The 18,585-nt window shown below is 37.6% G+C and overlaps 1 protein-coding gene across 2 annotated transcripts in view; it reads left to right on the forward strand.

The window, feature by feature from the left end:
- Window positions 1-18,585, forward strand: part of DMD (dystrophin) — a 2,128,065-nt gene that overhangs the window by 677,331 nt on the left and 1,432,149 nt on the right. The gene's annotated exons all lie outside the window — the stretch shown is intronic.

The raw sequence follows: 18,585 nt of genomic DNA on the forward strand, positions 1-18,585 counted from the left end.
TAAGTCTCTGATAGTTTTCTGCATGAAATTCTTAACTGATTTCTGTGCCTCTACGCTCACCCTTCTTATCCATACTGTTCACAGCCTCCTGAGATATATCTTAAAAGGCAGTTTTAATTAGATCATTCCTCTGCCCGTGGTTCTTGAAATGCATAGCACAGGAATTCCTTTCTGATCTTTGACTGCCTGACTCTCTAGCTTCTCTCCCTTCTCCCCTACCCATTTTCTTATATGCCAGTGCTACTCAAAATAGTCTGCAAACTGTTTATTACCAGTACACAGTGAGATGAAGAGCTGGAGCCAGAATATAAATCAATGCACCGCTTCCTTTGTCAAGAAAGTTTTGCAATTAAAAAGAAATCAGATGAAATTGTATGCTTCGTGACTATTTATGCTGTAGTGACTTTTCTTGTCACAGGCTACTAACAGATAGTTCACAGACTGGCCACAAACTGCATTTCAAATGGCACTGCCCTCTGCTCAGGTTTAATGAACCACCCTCTGCTCTCCAAATGCTCTGTATTCCCTCAGACTTCTGTTTCTTTGTACCTACTGTTCTCTCTATTGAAGATTCCCTTTTCCTTACTTTCCCTTTTCCAGCTGCCACATTCCTTTTCCCCAACTAACTACCTTCTCTTTCTGGGAACCTAACCTCCCAGACATTTCTCAGCTTTGACAGTCCTTCCATTAAAAAACTTGCAGAATTTTATCGTAATGATCTTGTTTTTGCATATTTGTATCTCCAGTAAACTCCTTGAGGGCAGGAGCCATTTATTTGCAACTCTAGACCGACAGCACTTAACTCAGAAGTTAGCCCATTGGAGGTATTCAGTAAATATTCATGGCATATCAGATGGGTGTTTGTCAGTCTTGTCAGGAAAACAAAAACCACTCTAGGTGTTTCAGAGAGAAAAATAATACAGGGAATTGTTGAAGGAGGTGATGAAAAGCTGGGAAGCAGCACAGAGGGACAGTGAGGCAACTCAACATACAAGCAGCATCAACAGGCTGCTCATTTCCCTAGAGATAGAGGAACACTGCAGGGGGGATGGTACCAGAGTCCCAAAGTTGGGGCCTTCAAACAGGGACTAGCAGTGTTAGGACTGCCAGGCAAGAGCTTGGACCTGGGGAGGGAGGGACCATCCAGAGGAAACTGAAGCCACAGTGGAGATGAAGCCGCTCTAGAAATGTCAGCAAAAGTTGAGTGTGAAGGAACTTGGCTTTTCTCTTCCTTCCATCTTTCGGTATTCTGCCAGTGCCTCTAATCACAAGCCAGGGGGAAGGCGATGGCAGAAAATGTATATATTCCTCTGGTACAGAGAGGACAAGAGAAACATGAAGAATGGATCTGAAAGAGCAGATGGTCCTGTGACTGCACAGAGATGGATTCTGGCCTTGCATCTTCCGCTTATCACCTATGTGACTAAAGCAAGTAACTTAATCTCACTCAGAATCTATTTCTTCACCTCCGAAATGGAATTTATATGACTTTCCTTGTTGGCCGTCACACTGGAAATTTTACTGTATGTGTCTCTCTTGATGATTATTTAGGCAAAAATATACACCCTCTCCCCAGGAGAAAGTTGAGTTCCCAATTATTAATTTAGAACAGGTATCTTCCCATTACCACATTTGTGTTATAAGAGAAACTATTCTTATTCTAACATTTTCTGAGAATATTCTTATTCTGATGTCTTCCCTAGTCAGCAACCTGTATCTCTATGAATCAATACACATCATTTCATCACAGGCAAGTACAATGATGTCTGGCTCCTATGGACTGAATTGTGCCCCACTTCCCCAATATTCATGTCTTGAAGCCCTTACCCCAATTTGATGTTACTTGGAAATGGGGTATTTGGGGAATAATTAGGTTTAGAAGAGGTTTTGAGGGTGGGGCCTTCATGATGAGATTAGTGCCATTATAAGAAGAGGCACCAGAGAGCTTGTTCTCTCTCCTCCTCCTTACGTGAGGGTACATTGATAAGGCAACCATGTACAAGCCAGGAAGAGAGGTCTCACCAGAAAGTAACCATACTGACACCTTGATCTTGAACTTCTGGCTTCCAGAACGATGAGAAAATAAATTTATATTGTTTAAGCCGGTAGTCCCCAACCTTTTTGGTACCAGAGACCAGTTTCATGGAAGACAGTTTTTCCACGGGATGGGGTGAGGCAGGGGGATGGTTCAGGCAGTAATGCGAGCCATGGGGAGTGATGGGGAGCAGCAGATGAAGCTTTGCTCACTTGCTGCTCACCTCCTGCTGTGCGGCCCGGTTCCTAACAGGCCACAACCAGTACTGGTCCGCGGCCCAGGGGTTGGGGACCCCTGATTTAAACCACCCATCTATAGTGTTTTGTTACATCAGCCTGAGCTAAGACACTGGCTTTGTAGGGCCATGCGTTTTGCTTTGGGTTTTAACTAAACTTCATAGAGATGCTCACTAGAAGAAGTAAATGAATGGAAACAACTCATGATGCTGGGGAAGTGGCAGTGGGACAGTGAGTACACATCAGATTTAAATGGTATTCTGCATTGTACCAGATAGTTTCTAAACCTTGACTGGAAGTTATTTAAACTTCAAAGATCCATGAGATAAAAGCATGTTGAAGTCCTTTAAACTCAGTGAGCTTGCACACTGAGGGTATTTAAAGTTTAATTTGCTTCCCACAAGGTCCAAGGCACCACTCAGTGTATGGAGGGGTTCTTTGAACACTCTTGTAGTCAATACGAGTCCACAGTATTTCAAGAATGTAGTGACAGCAACATTAGTTTTCTTGCTAATTTTCATATTCATTCAACAATATCTAATGGATCACTATGATGTGCAGAGCACTCCAGTTGCTATGACCAAGAACCATATTTAGTCCTTCCCTCAGGAAGCTTGCATTCTAATAGTATAAACTATGTCATGAAGAAGTACCAATAAAATGTTAGAAAAGTCATAAGGAAGAAAGGATCACTTCCAGTCCTGCTTGACAGTTGAGCATGGAAAGCTCATGGAGACATTAGCATCTGAGTAGACGGTTAAAGGATAGGGGCCTATTGGACTCAAGATCAGGGAAAAGGACGATGCAGATACGGGCTGTATACAAGTGGCATTTACACAGGGTTGTGGGTGTTTCTGTTTGCTTAGAGCAGAAATATGCAGTATTGGAAAGAGAGAAGTAAGGGATGAGGTTGAAAAGGTAGGTTGAGTTCATTGTGGGAAAAAAAAGAAAGGTACTCAATGCCAGACTAAGGAACTTTAATCTGGTTATAGAGAGCCAAGGCATATTTTTGAAAGAGAGCCAAGCAATATGGCGACTGTGAACCACACATTTGGACCCACCTATGTGTTGGGAGAGATAGACCATCTTAACTTTATAGAGCAGGGAGGTAGTCAGCAAATTTTTTCTCTAAAGAGGCAGACGGTCCCTATTTTAGGCTTGTGCACCACATAGTTTCTTTTGCAAGTGCTCAATTCTGCTGCTGTAGGGAAAAAGCAACCATAAACAATATGTAAATGATGAGTGTGGATGTGTTCCAATAAAACTTTATTTACAAAAACTAGTGGCAAGCCAGATTTGTCCCGTGAGCCATAGTTTGCCTATTCCTGCAATAAAGGGTGAAATAGATGAGATTATTTTGCTGTTGATGATTCTTATGTATTTGCCTTTTTGTCTTTGTTACAGCTTTCTTTGCAGTTTTCATTCTGATGATTACAAGAATGGCTTTTACTTTACCAGTCCTTAACAAAACACTAAGATGAATAGATCCACTCTCAAATGAGAAAGTGAGAGGTGGCCCAGGGACTGGCTTAAAGCCAGCAGGAAATAGTCACGGAAGGCACTAATCACAGTAGCTAACATGTATGATTTCTACCATATGTCAAGAACTCATCTAAATATTTTGCACGTTAACACACTTAACCATTAAAAGAACATTATAAAGTAGTTTTTTATTGTTGTCACTCTTTGCCAATGGGAACAATGAGGCACAGAGAGGTGAGGTGACTTGTTCTAGGTCACAAACTTTACAGGAAGCAGTGCAGTCAGGGTTTGAACCCAGACATCTAGCACAGGATGCTGCATTCTTTTTTTTTCTAATTTTCATTGAAATATAGTTGATTTACAATGTTGTGTTAGTTTCAAGTGTACAGCAAAGTGATTCAGTTTTATATATATATATATATATATATATATATATATATATTCTTTTTTTTACATTCTCTTCCATTACAGGTTATTACAGGATATTGAGTATAGTTTGCTGTGCTATACAGTAGGTCCTTGTTGGGTCGGTTATCCATTTTATATATAGTAGTGTGTATATTTTAATCCCAAACTCCTAATTTAATCCTTCCTCCCCCTTTGATAACTGTAAGTTTGTTTTCTATGTCTGTGAGTCTATTTCTGTTTTATAAATAGGTTCATTTGTACCATTTTGTAGATTTCATATATAAGCGATATCATATGATATTTGTGTTTCTCTGTCCGGATTACTTCACTTAGTATGATAATCTGTAGGTCCGTCCATGTTGCTGCAAATGACATTATTTCATTCTTTTTTATGGCTGAGCAATACTCCATTATATTTATATTACAACATCTTCTTTACCCATTCATGTCGATGGGCATTTAGGTTGCTTCCATGTCCTGCCTATTGTGCATAGTGCTGCTATGAACATTGGGGTGCATGTATCTTTTCGAATTATGTTTTCCTCTGGGTATATGCCCAGGAGTGAGATTGCTGGATCATGTGGTAGCTCTACTTTTAGTTTTTTAGGGAACTTCCATACTGTTTTCCATAGTGGCTGCACAAATTTACATTCCTACCAGCAGTGTAGGAGGACTCCTTTTTCTCCACACCCTCTCCACAGGATGCTGCATTCTTGAACTCTATGTCATGTTATCTATAATGAGAAACTAAAGGTAATTTCATCAAATTATTTAGCTGAAAATAAAAGATTGACTGAGACTGTTTACTAGTTTACTGAGGTCTGTCTGTGGAAATGGTGCACTTACCCTAGATTATGGCTGTTCTACCTTCTAAGTCTCATGGCTGTTCTACCTTCTAAGTCTCATAGACTCTATGGTACCACTGGAGCATTTGGCTATATCTTTAAATACAGAGATCTTTATCAGTGAAAAAGATTTTTCCTTCAAAGTTAGGTATCTTTTTCAGTATCAACGCATAAATGGAGTCCCATATAATTGAACTGTTTTTCCAGGTGCAGGACTTCTAGTGCTAACCATGGTCTTAACCTTATTATCTGTCATAACCTTTGCCATCTATGCTTAATCAGTTCTAACATCAGAAAACACATCAGCTGATTGGAAATTTGGGGACTTTAGGAAATTAAGGAAGACTGCAAAGTAAAAATAAACTGGGAAAAAGTAATTATTTCATAATGCCATGAGGGTATGAATTCTGCAACTAAATATCATAGTTTAGGTTAATAAAAATGTTCAGAGTTAATGTCCTAGTGTTAGAGACTTCAGTCAAATTCTGGAATAATCCAAAACAGCACAGTAGTAACCACCAGACTGTACTGTATAGCAACAAACAGGAAGTTCATGTTGACTTCTCCTTAATATTTCAAAAAAAAAAAGGTTTCCCTTTCATTTGGAACAAAGGAATATAAGTGTAGTGTAGTGGAAATCTTTGGATTCAGACATACCTGGTTTTGAATCTTAACTTCATATTTCACTGTGTGTTGAAAGTAAAGGTTTCTGAAGCTCTCTGTTCTTGATATAGCTATGAAGATGAAGATTATAATAAATAGCCTACACAGTTATCATGGGAGATGAATTAATTTTTTCTTTGTGAAAGCATGTGACAGGAACAAGATGCTTAAAATGCTATTTTTTCCTGTGAATTTGATTGAGTGTTAAATTAACATTTTAAAAACTTAATCTTGGTACAGGAATGTATTTATAGGCAGATTTATAGAACACAAGTGTCTACATATTTATTAACATTCAAAAGAATAGGTAAGATTAATGAACTGGGAAAAAAATCCTGAGTTATGAAGTCCAGAAAATGCTACTGTATTATTTGGATTAAGTGTTTCTCCCCAATTTGAAGACATTTTCTCAAGGGAATCTCTGTATTATGACTTCAAGATACTTTTGTGTATATGTTTAAATGCCTTCCTCACATATTCCTTTTACACCATTTTATCTATATCTTTGGACATTTTATGTTTCTCTGTAAGAGAACTCGCATGAAAAATCCATTTGTCACCATGTTATCATTATGTAGATAAGAAAATATAAGAGAAGCCAAATTCAAGTCCAGACAAGCTGTGAAAGGGAATGTGCACCCTCTAGTGCCCACATTTATTTCTCACAAGAGCATATACAGCTTTGCTTTTTGTTTTCATCAATTTTAAATAAACATCAAATTTGATTTTAAAATAAATGGCCCAGGGTTTTCAACTTGAGCATATTACATTGTATGATTATAGATGTATTATTATGACAAGATTTCATCTATCACTTAAAAGAATATTTCCATGAACCTGTGTTAAGATGATTTTCTTGCACAGAACTGTGTTTCAAAGGGACTTTGATTTTACTGAAAATGAAAAATAGGCTCCACGCATCTGTGGCTTAACAACATTTTATTTCTGGTCCTCTGGATCATGCAGTTTTTGTCCACGTGCTTTCATACTCTCTGGCTTTATAACTAATTCCTCTAATCTAGCTGGTTTTGACATATTAGAATTTGGGGGATTTCCTTAGTTTTTTTTTTTTTTTTTTTTTTTTTTGCGGTACGTGGGCCTCTCACCGCTTTGGCCTCTCCCGCCGCGGAGCACAGGCTCCGGACGCGCAGGCCCAGCGGCCATGGCTCACGGGCCCAGCCGCTGCGCCGCACGTGGGATCCTCCCGAATCCTGGCACGAACCCGCGTCCCCTGCATCGGCAGGCGGACTCTCAACTACTGCGCCACCAGGGAAGCCCTCAGTTTTTAAGGTGTGTTTCCCTGAAAGTTATATTAACAGAAGATGTAAAAGTGACTTCTTTTCAACCATATCACATTTTAGAAATAAATATCACCGATATATTTTTAAATGATTGAGATTTGTTACCAAATTAAGTTAAGAAGATTATGTTCAAGTCATTTTAATCTACCACTTGTTAAAATATTTTAGTTGTTTTACTTTTTGCAGAGAAACAATATTTTTGTAGGAGTTTTATTCTGCTCAGTACAATTAACTATCCTAGAGGTACAAAGATTAATAGCAATGCCAGATAACGCATGGAGAGTTTTCTGGCATTTATAGCTTAAAAATATTAAATTGCTGGTTTGTATTCAAGGGCATGTATTTTAAAAGGCAGTATTTTATACACATTAAACATGTAATTTGATTTGCCATAATTGACAATGAAGAAGACGCATGATTTTAAGGACAAACTTTATGTTTTGGACTAGAATCCAGATTTTGAAGCACATGTTAAATAAGGCATATTTTAGGACAAGGTAAACTACACAGAAATTGATTTTTTAGTATCTTTTAAAGATGCATTTCAGTGCAAACTGGAATCATTAAATTTTACTGTACCGAAACGATTTTTTTTTTTTTTTTCGGTATGCGGGCCTCTCACTGTTGTGGTCTCTCCCGTTGCGGAGCACAGGCTCCGGACGCGCAGGCTCAGCGGCCATGGCTCACGGGCCCAGCTGCTCCGCGGCATGTGGGATCTTCCCGGACCGGGCACGAACCTGTGTCCCCTGCATCGGCAGGCGGACTCTCAACCACTGCGCCACCAGGGAAGCCCCAAAATGTATTATTTTATGAGTGATGTGCTTAAACTTATATAAAACTGGAAATACATTTAAGCTTGTAAATAAGATCACGCAAACACAAGGAAAACATTATTTGATAGGACTGTTAATGTGGCAGGTTTATATTAACTGAGGACAGTGTTCTTTCCCATTCGTTATATTTTGTTTCAGGTGCTGTGTAAACTGTCAAAAAGAGTTTATAGGGTTCTTATTATAACTGGGAATCATAACATCCTTAGATGTTATTTAATTTGATTGCTAGCTGAACAGACTAATTTAATTGGAATATCAAAGCTCCAGTGTAAGCAAAGCTGACCTCAGCTTTGTATCTCAGGTCAAAATCGCTTTAATTAGTGAGATAAATAAATACACATTTAAGAGTAATTTTTTAAAAGTCCTTGTTAGTTTTTATTTTAAGACCAGTTTGATGGAAGCTTTGTAATTTTTGAAATTTAAAGGAAGAAGTAAAGGAAGATCAGAGAAGTTAAGTCATTTGTCCAAGGTAGCAGCATAAAGATTAAGATGAGTGATTAAAACTTGTGACAGCTGACTTTCAGTTCAGTGAGTTTGCACTGCACCATATTTACTTTACATTTAAAGCACACACATTTAAAGCGTACACGTACAAACACATACATTCACAAACATTACAAAAAAAATTTAAGGCAATCATTTGGCCCTGTTTTCCCCCTCCCACCAAGGAAAACACGCCCACACTATACAAACACGTGCATATATCTGTGTGTGTATATAAACACTATCTTGATTTAAGGGAGGTAGTTATATAAATGTTAACTTGTTTTCTCCTGATTAAATAGGATTTTGCCCTTTAATAATATTGTATAACTGTAAAAGTACAATAATCACCATATACTCAGCACATCTCAAAATCCTAGAAATACTTGATATTTTAGCCATAACAAGGTTTGTATTGATTTTTTTTTTTTTTTTTTTTTTTCTTTTTTGCTGTACGCGGGCCTCTCACTGTTGTGGCCTCTGCCGTTGTGGAGCACAGGCTCCGGACGCGCAGGCTCAGCGGCCATGGCTCACGGGCCCAGCCGCTCCGTGGCATATGGGATCTTCCCGGACCGGGGCACGAACCCATGTCCCCTGCATCGGCAGGCGGACTCTCAACCACTGCGCCACCAGGGAAGCCCTGTATTGATTTTTTAAAATATTTTTAAACAAATTTCATTCAAAATTTTATAATATTTCTCTGGTTCAAATTTAATTTGTATTCTATTTATTCAATTTTTAAAAGGAAGTAACATGTGGAAACATATGGGAGGGAGGGACCAGTTTCCCCAGAAGGAAGGTTGAAGGAGAAAGAGTAGGGAGAGGTTGATCAAGAAAACCTTCACAGAAGTTGTATATCTTGGACAGAGTCTTGAAAGATGAGTAGGAGTTCATCATATGGTTTGCCATCCAGAGAGTAGCCATATACCAATATGGAATTAAAATGTGTTCTCATGTTCTAGAAATCTGAAGAAGAAAGATGATTATTAAAAAATATACTAAACAAAATTTAAAAATCTTACCTCACCTCCAGGAAGATTTCTTCCACATTGTAGTACCAGTAAAAAAGAGTCATAGTTTTGTTTCCATGAACATGAAAATGTGTGTTCTAGCTAATTAACATGTACATTAAAATTTGGTTTGTTAAGTCATCTGGTCTAGGCCTAGAGCCTTAGGATTGTGCAAGAGTTAACATATTTCACAAATGTTAATACTTTACTTTCAGGCTGCTAAAGGTGAGGCTTATAAGTTTTTATGAAATTTTATGTGCAAAGATGTTTAAAGATATAATATGGCCATTCATAACCAGCTCACTAATCAAATTAGTTTAAGTCTGGGAGCTTGAAGGATTTATAGTTTCATAGTTTACACATGTGGGAATGATGAGTTCCAAATGGTATATTAAAAGTGACTGAATTAAAGTTTATGTAAATGTGTCATCTTAAATACTTTATGTGGCAGTCACTATATTAACGGAACACAGTAGTGCCCATTAAGAGGCTCTTCTGACATAATTAGCAGTGTTATCATAGAGCACAAATTCCATGCAATGATTTACTGTTGACAGTTCAAAATTGATAACTTTTTAAACTGCAAGTGTTCCTCTGGTTCTTTTGAATGTGTTTCTGTTTGTCTTTTATTTTTTAAATTTTTTTAACATCTTTATTGGAGTATAATTGCTTTACAATGGTGTGTTAGTTTCTGCTTTAGTTTTAATTTACTTAAAATATTTACACATACACACACATATACACGCACCTGCAACACAGACATATATCTCCCAATTTAGACTGCAAGGAAGTATAATTGATCTAATTTGCATTATCTTTATGGAAAATTCAACTGGAGGAAGTAGAGTCCATTTGTACAATATGATCTTGAGGGAAAACTTAGACCTTTCGAATATTTGGTATATATGCACCATACTTGAAACTTCCAGAAAAATAGAAGATCTCTTTGGAAAAAAACCTTGGTTTGGTAATAAAATATTTGCAAAAAAAAAAAAAAAATCAAAGATATGGTTGCTCTGTTCCATGAGACTCTACAGATCTTAGTTTTGGGGGGTTGTGATGAGTACCTTTGTAAAGGAGAGAAAATTGTCACTTCACTGTTAATCATAAATAATCACAAAGATGAGATTTTAGGTTATACTTGAAAAATATAGGACAGAATATTCATCAACTGTTACAGGAAGAAAATCATTTTGTAAATAGAGAGTTAGAAGTCATAATTTTCTTAGATAAAGAAAATTTTTTTTACATCTTTATTGGAGTATAATTGCTTTACAATGGTGTGTTAGTTTCTGCTTTACAACAAAATGAATCAGTTATATAATACATATGTTCCCATATCTCTTCCCTCTTGCGTCTCCCTCCCTCCCACCCTCCCTATCGCACCCCTCCAGGCGGTCACAAAGCACGGAGCTGATCTCCCTGTGCTATGCGGCTGCTTCCCACTAGCTATCTACCTTAAGTTTGGTAGTGTATATATGTCCATGCCTCTCTGGATAAAGTTAGACTGGATTTAAGGGATAGAGTCTGTCTGTAATAACATATAGAAGTACATTAAGTACAGAGTGAAGTGTGTTATGAGAGTAAGATGAGAGTAATAAGAAATTTTATTGATGGGCTGATTCTGAGGGTGTACAGGCCCATTATAAGCAACTTATTCTATGTCAGTTCTTTATCAATGTTTTGTGAGAGTTTTAAAAGTGAAAAAAAAATAGTAGAAATGAGTGATTTTATAAAGGAAGAAAAATACATGCACAGAATCCAAGATTTAATATGGTATTGAAAATAACTCTTCAGTGTTATTCTTGAGGGTTTTGAAAAGGTACCTGAGTTACATCTGTATGATATCTTCAGTTGGTGATTAAAGACCCAGCCTCAAGTAGTGCAAAGCGTGATAAAAAATACCAGTGGCAAAACGCTGGGGAGAATAGATAGCACCCAATTTAGAAACATGTATGGATTTAAATCAGGGGAGTCTGTTAATTTGGCATACATCTCAGCAAGGATATGTGAAAAATATTCAATGCCAGTGAACATGTGAAAACTAGGGGGCAAGGCACAGAAAATGATGAAGGAAGAGCTGCCAAATAGATAAGGAATAAAGTAAATGTGCAGTTGTTACTTGGAAGCCAGGGTCTGAGTAGAAGCCAAGAAGGAGGTCTTGTTCATTTTGCTAAAAGCGGTGGAAATGTCACTGAGACTAAGCATTGAATGTGAGCCATTGGCACTCAGTAAGAGTGCACAGGAAGCCTTTTGAAAACTCTGCCTCTGCTTCCCCTTCACCCTTCCATCCTCATTGCTGGCACACAGAGATGGGGCTGGCTACTGGCAGAATACTGGAGGGAAAACAAGTGCTAGCAGCTGACAGTTAAGTCCCAGAATGCTAAGGGATGGTATTGAATGTTAGATCTTGGAGTATGGGCTGACTGTATATTACATTGAGACAAAAAGTTTTAGTAAGAAAATCATAGATATGGTTGAAGCAACAAGCCCAAATTGAAGCCACAGAAAAAAAAAAAAAAGTAAACAGAATATTACATGAGCAATAGCTCAGCTTAAATCATGTAAGAATTGGGTTTAGGTTCCACCTATTGCCAAAGGAATCAAGACATCACAAAGATGAAAGAAAAGAGAAAAAGAAAGTCTAACTAACACCTAAGAATAGTACAAACTCATTGATACTTTGTTCCATTACATTTCAGAAAGAAAGTGTAACATATTAACACACATGCTTATGAATAGATATAGTTTTCCTAGGTAAAGCACTTTACTCACAACTTCCCTAAAAAATATTTGAAATCCCTTAAAAATAAATCTGTAACTTAGTTCATACAGTGTTCTGCCTATGTTTTCCTCTAAGAGTTTGATAGTGTCTGGCCTTACATTTAGGTCTTTAATCCATTTTGAGTTTATTTTTGTGTATGGTGTTAGGAAATGTTCTAATTTCATTCTTTCATGTGTAGCTGTCCAGTTTTCCCAGCACCACTTATTGAAGAGGCTGTCTTTTCTCCATTGTGTATTCTTTGCTCCCTTTATCAAAGATAAGCTGACCATATGTGCATGGGTTTATCTCTGGGCTTTCTATCCTGTTCCATTGATCTATCTTTCTGTTTTTGTGCCAGTACCATACTGTCTTGATTACTGTAGCTTTTGTAGTATAGTCTGAAGTCAGGGAGCCTGATTCCTCCAGCTCCGTTTTTCTTTCTGAAGATGGCTTTGGCTACTCGGGGTCTTTCGTGTTTCCATACAAATTGTGAATTTTTTTGTTCTAGCTCTGTGAAAAATGCCATTGGTAGTTTGATACGGATTGCATTGAATCTGTAGATTGCTTTGGGTAGTAAAGTCATTTTCACAATGTTGATTCTTCCAATCCAAGAACATGGTATATCTCTCCATCTGTTTGTATCATCTTTAATTTCTTTCATCAGTGTCTCATAGTTTTCGGCATACAGGTCTTTTGTCTCCTTAGGTAGGTTTATTCCAGTCAGAATGGCCATCATCAAAAAATCTACAAACAATAAATGCTGGAGAGGGTGTGGAGAAAAGGAAACCGTCATGCACTGTTGGTGGGAATGTAAATTAATACAGCCACTATGGAGAACAGTATGGAGGTTCCTTAAGAAACTAAAAATAGAACTACCACATGACCCAGCAATCCCACTACTGGGCATATACCCTGAGAAAACCATAATTCAAAAAGACACATGTACCACAATGTTTATTGCAGCACTATTTACAATAGCCAGGACATGGAAGCAACCTAAGTGTCCATCTACAGATGAATAGATAAAGAAGATGTGGCACATATAAACAATGGAATATTACTCAGCCATAAAAAGAAATGAAATTGAGTTATTTGTAGTGAGGTGGATGGACCTAGAGTCTGTCATACAGAGTGATGTAAGTCAGAAAGAGAAAAACAAATATATATGGAATCTAAAAAAAAAGGTTCTGATGAACCTAGGGGTAGGACAGGAATAAAGACGCAGACATAGAGAGTGGACTTGAGGACACGGGGAGGGGGAAGGGTAAGCTGGGACAAAGTGAGAGAGTGGCATGGACATATATACACTACCAAATGTAAAATAGATGGCTAGCACGAAGCAGCTGCATAGCACAGGGAGATCAGCTTGGTGCTTTGTGACCACCTAGAGGGGTGGGATAGGGAGGGTGGGAGAGAGACGCAAGAGGGAAGGGATATGGGGATATATATACACATATAGCTGATTCACTTTGTTATACAGCAAAAACTAACACAACATTGTAAAACAGTTATACTCCAATAAACATGTTAAAGAAAATTAAAAAAATAAAAAAATATTAAAATAAATAAATAAATCTGTAAATCAAAAGAGTATAATCACTCTCTAAAAGATACTTATGTAAAGAGCAAGTTCAGTCATCTTTTGCAGCCTCTTTCCAAATCTATAAAATCGGACAAACAAAAACATTGAATGAGGAAAGACCTCTCTATGGGATTTTACATCCTGTTGCCTGAATTGATCTGAATTATTACAACTACATGCCAACTGGTGCCCAGGCCTCCCTTAAAATCTTCACAGTCTGAGCAGCAAGCAGACGGTTACCATGGTGTTGACTCCACAAAGGCTTCATTGTGTGGAGATAACCAATTTACCTGGCAGAGTCTCTAGTCTAGAAACTGATTTAATCTTAATTCATTGAAAAGGTGTTTTTTGATTATCCTAAACAAAAGTCGCAGCGTGAGCTGAGCCCCAGTTGTATGTCTAAAGCATTTTTTGTCAAATGGATGCTTCGCTAAACCAAACTCCTTGATAATGTAGACTGCTGCATTTTCATCTCTGTTATCTGTGGAGTTTAATACTATGTCTGGCATATAATAAGCACTTAGTGTATATTTTGTGGCAGAAACGGAGGTAGAGATGTGTTTTAAAAGGAAACATACAGTTTCACATTTTTCAGAAAGACAGATGTCTAAAAGTATTATGATTTTTTTGAAAACTATTTATTTTCAAACTGAATAAATATCCTTTACCTTTTTTTTGCCATTGATTAGAGGTGGTGGTAAAGGATAATTATAACACATGTTCAAACAAGACCAATGTAAATTCCAGGCCTGGTGAAAACTTTCTCCAACATAGGCCGTAGCAGATCTCTCCCAGCTGTGATGCCAGCTTAGCACCTTGAGTCAACTTCTAGTTTCATGGACCTGTAGGTGGATGTGAGCAATCTTTAACAGAGATACTCTGAATCAAAAGGGTGTGGGACCACAAAAACCAAGTCTAAAGGGAGAATTTGACATTGAATCGTGGATATTCACATCTCACCTTTATGACTCAGAGAGTATTTGACGTGTGATTGAGTCAGACTAGTGTAAAGGTGAAGGGACAGATTTGACCAGAGTGACCAACGTGGATTATATCAAGAAGCCAAGTTTCCAAAATAGAAATCTTCTAGTGGATAAGAGTCAATGAAGGATTTCACTTCATTGGGGGAGGGACAAGACTGCAGTATGGCTCCTTGGCTCCCTAAGAAACTTGAAGAGAGATTTGTTTCTAGAAGTAAAGTATAGGGTTAAGAGGTCTGAAATTTTGCTCTTTATCCTAAGAAAAATGGAAAATCTTTGAGTGGCTTAATGAATGAAGGTTATATAATCAGATATCTTTTAGAAATGATAATTTCACCAGTAGTGCATGGAACAGATGGGAGGGTTCCAGAAAGTTTGCCTAGAACCAGTGGAGAGGCCATTTCAGTAGTTTTGGTCACATTTAATGGCAAGATCAGTGAGGATGCCAACTGTAGAGATCCTGAGCAGCAGATAGATTCACAAGAAATAGAATGTTTGATGGATTAGACTTTGCTAAATATGTGAGGGAAGGGAGAGGAGGGTATCAAAGGTGATAGACAGTGATGCCATTCACAGGTCTGAGGACACTGGGAGGGTACCAGTTTGGGAGCGAAAATCAAACATTAGGTCTTGACATTATATATTGAAAGAGCTCTTACAGCATGCAAGTGGGATCATCCAGTAGGTGGATGGTTATGTAGCTATGGAGCTCAGAAGAAATGCTTGAAGTAGAGATATCTGTATCGGAGTCATTGATATATATATTGTGGTTAAGGTCATTAGCATGATTAAGATTGCTAGTGAGAGAGTAATATAATAGGATAGAAGATGACTGGAAATGAACTGGGCCTTGATAAACTTCAGCATGTAATAACAGGATGGAAGAGGATGAGCCTGCAAAGAAAAAATTATCCGTGGTCATAGAAATAGAAGACAAAATAAATAGAGGGGGATCATGGAGGCAAAAAAAGAATTTCAAAGAAGAGTATGGTCAACAACAGTGTTAAGTGTTGCTAGATGGCAAGAAAGTAAAACTCTCCATTGGCTTTAGTGACATGATTCCTTTATTAATATGTTTTTGTTAAGAAACAACATTGAGTGGATTAAGGAGTGAAGAGGAGATGGGGAACTGACAGGAAACTGGACAACTGTTGCAAAACATTTGCCTTTGCAGAAGATAAGAGAAAGGTCAGAGGAGAATATGGAGGTCAAGAGAGTGCTGATTTTTTAATAAAGGAATCAATAAAAATATGTTTAAATTTCCATATGAAGAATTAACTTGAGAGGGAGGGGTTGAATTTACAGTGGATACATTAAAAAAAAATTGAGAGACTCAAATGCCTGAGAAGAAGTAAGAGAATGAAGTACAAAATGCAGGTAGAGGGATTAGCTTTAAGTAAAAGAAGAGAAACTCATTTGAAGGGAAAGGAATGAGAAGGGCACAGGCAGGTAAGATTGGATATTTGGACATAGGAAGTGGAAGGGAGAAATTCTAGTCTGATAATTGCACTTTTCTCTGTAAAGTAGGAAACAATGTCATCTGTTGATAGGTGGAGAAAGAAGATGGATGAGAGCTTTTTTTCATTTTGGTTGATTTTTTTTTCCCTTGTTGGTTTTTTATTTTAAATATAGCAGTGTGTATATGTCAATCCCAAAGAAAAAAGACGGATCAGAGCTTTGAGAGCTTTGGGAAAAGTTTGAAATAGTTCCTGTGGAGAGTCAGAGCTCAAGGTGAAAAAATTAAATATGGCAGGATGCTGGGTTCATTTGAGGCTGTTGATCATTGCCTTAGTCTGGGTTTCCACAAGAGTGGATCTAGAGACAAAGATTTGGTGCAGGTAGTTTTTTTAGGAAGTAATCCCAGGAAGCAAAGTGAGGAAGTGAGATAAGAAAAAGGCAGCCATTACAGGATGATACATGAGCAGGTTAACAATGGAGGCAACTGTGCTCAATCCTGCTGGGAACCTTCTGAGACACTGTGTGTAATATCCCTCAAGGTGGTTGCACTGAAGGCAAGGGAGCTGGGATATTTATCTACCAACTCCCGGCTCTCACTAGCTGAGGGTCACCCCTGAGGTATTAACATCCCAGTACTCCTGGCCTGCCCCATGCACTGGCAAGTGAATGTCCACCGGCGGAGACACACACAGATTTTTATACTGGACTAAAAGAAAAACAAAAATGCCCTTCTTAAGACATTCTGATGGAAAACATGCACTGGATTTGGTGGGTGGCTAAATGACCATAGTTGAAGACTGTTGATTTCATAAATTAACATCAATGAGAAAGATTTTTAGTAGCATGCAACAGGACTCTTAAAATCAGCATTACAAGTGAAGAAATAGGAAACCTAATAGTTAAACTTATGCAAAAAACAAATGTAGGAAAGATAACCACCATATATGATAAAATAAAACACGATAAATATTTATAATCCATATGCAAATGAAATAAGGGATTGACATTTAATGATGTGGAATTTAGAATAAAAAATCTCTGAATTCAGATCTCTGTTTCTTCTATTTCCAGTTGGGTAGCCTTGGTAAATAAAAACTTAGTAAATATTTATTACTATGAATCAGGTCCTCTTTGAGGTGAAGGATATAATGGTGAACAAGATGAATTAAGTTTCGTCCGTATGGTACTAACAGCCTGAGAGCAATTGACTTAATTTCTCTGAGCCTCCATCTCCTCATATGAGCAGAGAGATTGGTAGTACATTACCACTGATTTTTGTAAGAAAACAAAAGGCTTTTGGAAGTGTTTTGTGTTCTGTGAAACTCTTTATCAGTTTAATTTTAAAACAATAGCCTGCAAATAACATGAAAAATTCTAACAGGTTTATATGATTTAAAGCCCTGAAATTTGAGTTGATTGAACTCATAGGCTACCTCAATGAAAGTACTCATAAAGAAGATAATTGTCTATTCTTTCCTGATTATACTAAACACCACTGATATGATCTTTTTAGGAACCACATTTTAAGGAAAGTAAGATACTGACAAACCATGGAATATCCATTGAAGTAACTAGGAGTAGGGTAGGCTGACCATCAGATATCTTCTAGTGGATTTAAAGAGTTGATTTCAACTATTTGAGGGTTGTATTGGAAAAGAAGCTACAGCATGGTGATTACAGTACATTACTTGGTGTCTTAAATCTTGTATTTGTATTTTTGGTCTACTCCACAGATTTCCTATGAAAATTGAGTAAGTCATTGATTTTTCTGGATAACTTTCATTTGTTTGTTTGCCTGTTTGTTTTGTTTAATAAACAATTGGATTAGATGATCTCTAAATTCCCGTTATCATAGATTCTTTACAGATGCTGATAAAATCTATAGGTTCTTTCTCAAGAAAAATGCACACACATTCAGAGTTGTGCCGGAAATTTCAAGTGATTCATAGACATTCTCCACCCTTGGAACTCACCTTACTCCCTTGAAAATATTTGCTTTAAGTAGACCTGAATCACCTCATCAGAGTTAATAGTTTATTCCCAGTAGCTCCATAGATATCTGCAATAAAAGAATGTTTGGGAATAACAGTGTGGGTGATCACGTATCTATTGCAGCATAACAACCCACCTCAAAATTTAATGGTTTATTTATTTATTTATCATATCTCACAATTTTGCAATGTGGGCAGGGCTCTTTGGGCAGTTCCGTGGCTCTGAGTGGAGTCAGCTAGAGCACTCACTTGGTTGTATTCAGCTGGTGTTTGAGTTGGGTCAGAAGGTCAAAGAAGGCTTTATTCACTTGCCTGGTGCTGCATGCTCTTTCACGTGGTCTTTCCACCTGGCAAGCCTGAGCTTTTGTAAAGCACTTTAGGATCCTTCAACGTCTTATATAACACTTGCCTTCTCAGAGTGTGTGTTCTACGAGGACAAGATCCAAGGTGCAAGCACTTATCAAGCCCATGCTTGCGTTACACGTACTAATATCCCTCCCATTTGCTATAGCAA

The sequence above is a fragment of the Pseudorca crassidens genome, chromosome X (genome assembly GCF_039906515.1).
Source record: "Pseudorca crassidens isolate mPseCra1 chromosome X, mPseCra1.hap1, whole genome shotgun sequence".
NCBI classification, from domain to species: domain Eukaryota; kingdom Metazoa; phylum Chordata; class Mammalia; order Artiodactyla; family Delphinidae; genus Pseudorca; species Pseudorca crassidens.